Raw genomic sequence first — 4341 nt, forward strand, 5'->3', positions numbered from 1 at the left:
GGGGGGGGGGGGGGTGGGGGTACTTCGGTCGAAATTTACGTTTGACTTTTCTGACTTCCATTGCAGCCCAAAAGGTCAAACGTACGTGTACATTTCTTGTCTTCCGTCTATACCTCTTTTCATTATACCATGTGAGGCATCGTGGTGAAATAGGGAGCTCCTCAAAATACTGAAATCGAAGAAACAAGCATTTTTATGCTGGTTTGGCAATTTTCAACGAATTTTTGTTTTTTTGCCGTACCATCTTTTATGTCCATTTTATGTATTTTACCGAAAAATGTAGACTAAAAGGACAAAAACTGTACATTTTCAGCTTTCAAGGACTCAAGCTATAGAGGTCACCAAATTTTGGCTGCCATTTTCTCGCTAATTTTACTTTCGAACCTGGGGACCCCCATCTCCTTTAATAGCAAATATCTCGACCTTTATTCCAGATAGAAGGATATTTTTAAAAAAAATCAAGAGCAAGGCAATTAAACACGTTTAAGCGGATACCAAAAGTTGAAAAGTGCCTGATTCCACCGTGTCGTGACATATTTATTGTGTTCCGACTTCAAGTAAGACCTGAATACTCCAATGTGACAGTACTAAGAGAAGTGAACCCAGATGTGACAGTGATTCGACAACAAATAAGTTCAGAAACAAGGGGTCGGGGTGGGGGTGGGGAGGGGGGTGTACCTTCACTAAAATTGACTTTCGACTCTTTCGACTTCTTTACATTACATTTCTCGTGTTCCAGCTTAAATACATTCTTTTTTTTTACCACAATATAATACAAGTGGCTGAAAGGACTCACACGGTCGACCACGACACAATCCATGGGCCAAAATGTGCTCTTGAGCTGCTTGGTAAACAAATAATGTACCGTAGGTAGGCGGGGGGCCGCCGGCATCCGATACCTAGACGTCCTCGGAATATTTGTTTACGTTAGCAACGAGCACATTCGTTCGCCAGAGCGGCAATGCATACGTAGAGGAGTCAAAGGTTACATACAGTTATAAAGAGGCTGGAGCTGAGACACGATGCAATGCTTACGTCATTCTTGACTTGAGACTGTATCGTAGGTTTTCGTAACATTACAAAATGAGGGGAAAAAAAGACCAAAAAGAAGTTACGTTAAATCTGTTGTGCTCAGCAACGTTTGTGAAATATTGCCTACAGACACATGTTTTAGCCAGAAATAGTTATTTGAGGCGTGTGTGTCTCAATTTAACACCGAAACACTATTTGTTTGAACACTGTTTAGGGTATAGGATTTTGCGGGTAGCAAAATTGTGCGCATGTGTATGAGCAGGTTGCACTTTTGTGCATATTTTGGTGCCATGTGCTTACTTTCGTGTAAGTGTCTCAGTCTGTGTTTATGAGTGTGTGGGGGGGAGGGGGAGTGGGGCAGATGGGATGGAATGGGGGATGTACTGATACGGACTCCTGGCTCGGTTTTCTTATAGTATAGTAATGAAAATGACAATGACAATGACAATTTTTAACCATTTCGCAGGAAGAAATTTGTCTTGGTCGTTTACAATGGTAGTAGACTCACGCATACGCACAACAAGACAGGACATTAGTAAGTAAATGTCTCACGTGCGCTCTCTCTCTCTCTCTCTCTCTCTCTCTCTCTCTCTCTCTCTCTCTCTCTCTCTCTCTCTCTCTCTCTCTCTCCCTCTCTCTCTCTTTCTCTGTTTCATTTGCAGCACTGTGTGTTCAGTAAACTCACTGCAGTTGGTACGAATGAATTTCTATAGCTGTCTGTTTTTGCATTTTTGGAAATGTATCATTTACTGCGTGTCGATAATTGAAATTCCGATGTCAGTGGGTGGCTATGGTCTTTTTATAGAACGTTTGTTTTGTGCAGATATTCAAAGCAAACTAAGGTGACTACCAATTGTTCTTGATGCTTTTCTGATCAACTTGTTTATCTTCATAATGTGCTGTCGTCCCAAAAGAGCGACCATAGCATAGTGTATCTTTAAATCCCCGAGCAAGAAATACGCAGACGGTGACCTTTTTGTACCGAGGAATTTCACCTTGGAGTCAAATTAAATTTTTTAAAAAATCTGAAGACAAACAAATTAAGGGGCATCTTTGACCCCAGCTGAGTTTTACTGCTCAGTATCGAAGCAACAGAGTGAGAGAGGGGGATGAGAAGACAGAGAGAGAGACACAGAGAGAGAGGGAGAGAGAGAAAGAGAGAGAGAGAGAGAGAGAGAGAGAGAGAGAGAGGGAGACAGAGAAAGAGAGAGAGACAGAGACAGAGAGACATAGACAAAGACAGAGAACGAGAGAGAGAAAAAGAGAAAAAATGAGAGAGTGAAAAAGAGACAGAGAATGAGAGAAAGGGAGAAGAGAGGGAGATGCATTAAGAGAGAAGACAGACAGACAGAAGACGTAAAGAGGACTAAGGATTAAATTCCTTTATGGCACTTAAGAACCACATGATCTTTGTAACCCTGTCGCCTTCCTGGAGCTATACTGCCTTTTCACCATACCATCTTTGGCACACGGATATGCCAACCGCCCCACATACAAACACGTCTCCAAGTACATTTGGGTAAAAAAAAATGTCTATAACCCTGTAGAATTCCTGGAGCTATACGGCCTTTCCACCATACCATCTTTGGCACAAGGATGTGAAATGTATGCCAAACGTCCAACACACAAACACGTCTCCAAGTGCAGTTGGGTAAAAATAGATCTCGATCTTAAACATCACACATGCTTTATTAATAGCAGTTGTGTACAGATATTGGTGTGTAAACAGGATATGGCGAGATGCCCACCAGTTGCCATAACGCGAGCAAGGCGGTGCCCCGATGTCATAGATCTGTCGCCCAGAAAGCGCAGGGGGCGCCAAGACGCGACGCCATATTGCACAACCACAGGGCAGGATAAGTGGAAACAGGCAGAATCACCAGATCTCCCTCCCCCGAAAAAAAAAACAACACCCCCCCCCCCCAAAGCCCCCAAAAACAAATCAAAAGAAAAAAGAGAAAGAAACAAAAAACAACAACCCCAAACCAACAACAAAAAACAAACAAAAACAAACAGACATACAAATAACAAACTATGACTTATTTTGAACTTGAAAAAGTCAATTTACATAATTTAATACGTTGATGTTCAAGCAATATAAAGATAAAATAGTGCTGAATGGAGCTGAGTGCTATTCGCAACTTCAGACTCAGCTATGATTTCAGTAGTGTAAAGTTGACTAATATGACGACAATTTCATCGGGCATTAAAAAGTATTTTGATAGTTGTGTTTGCTTGCAAAACTGAAGAACATGCTCAAAGCACAAGGATTAATAACGTTCATTCTTTGCAGAGTTTCTATACTGCGGTCAGAAATGCGTGGCGCAACTTATGGTCAAATATCTCCCCAACTATCAAACATGAACTCTTCAGCTTTTGCACAGTGACTTTTATCAATTTGTCTTAAAAGACCAATAGTTTTGTAAACACCTGTAAGATCTATTCTAAAAAATTCCTTAATAATAATACTGATTAGAAAATCTGAGTCGGTGGCTTCTACACATTTTAAACGTTTTACAGCTGAGACAATATCGCTGTTGAAAGCAAGTCCGTCATCCTTTTCAAATTGCAAGATTACGTTTATTGAACGCATGTTATGAGAACACTATAACGTGTTCATTATAAAATTAATTCCTTGTAACTAATTTTGGCCCTAAAATGTGTCATTGGTAAACAGTGACGTAGGCCATATGCGTATGAAAAATGTGTGTGAGAAGCGGGAAGTGCTATGAGCAATTCTATTTTCCGCCTGATCGAGATTTATAGTATTTTATATAAATTTATGAAGAAACGTTTTTTTTAATCTAGCCCCAAATTTTGTGGAAAAAATATGATTAAGTTAAGACAGATTGATACAAACTGCTGTGCAAAGTATGGGTTACAGTGATTCATCAGTTAAAGAGATATTTGAAGAAAAATTGCGCCACGAACTTTTGACCGCACTCTGGTACGGCGCGGGTGTGTCAGGTCATGTCACTTCAGTATGATCTGCTGAAAAATTCGTTTATGCGGAGTCGCCACAGAGCACATTGGTATGGATTCTTCAAAAGAGGCTGTGCAGAAATCCAACGTCTTTAAGAATGCTCATTACATATGTGTCAAAGGCCAATGTTTTCATTCCGTCGTCAGGACACCGGAAGTGTGTGTGTGGGGGGTGGGGGGGTGTTTGTAAGAGGGTGAGTGAGAGAGAGAAACAGAGAGGGAGAGAGAGAGAGAGAGAGAGAGAGAGAGAGAGATAGATAGAGAGAGAGCGAGAGGGAGAGGGGATAGAGAGATAGATACAGAGAGAGACAGGGGCAAGGTAGTATA

Source organism: Aplysia californica, unplaced genomic scaffold (genome assembly GCF_000002075.1).
Source record: "Aplysia californica isolate F4 #8 unplaced genomic scaffold, AplCal3.0 scaffold00012, whole genome shotgun sequence".
NCBI classification, from domain to species: domain Eukaryota; kingdom Metazoa; phylum Mollusca; class Gastropoda; order Aplysiida; family Aplysiidae; genus Aplysia; species Aplysia californica.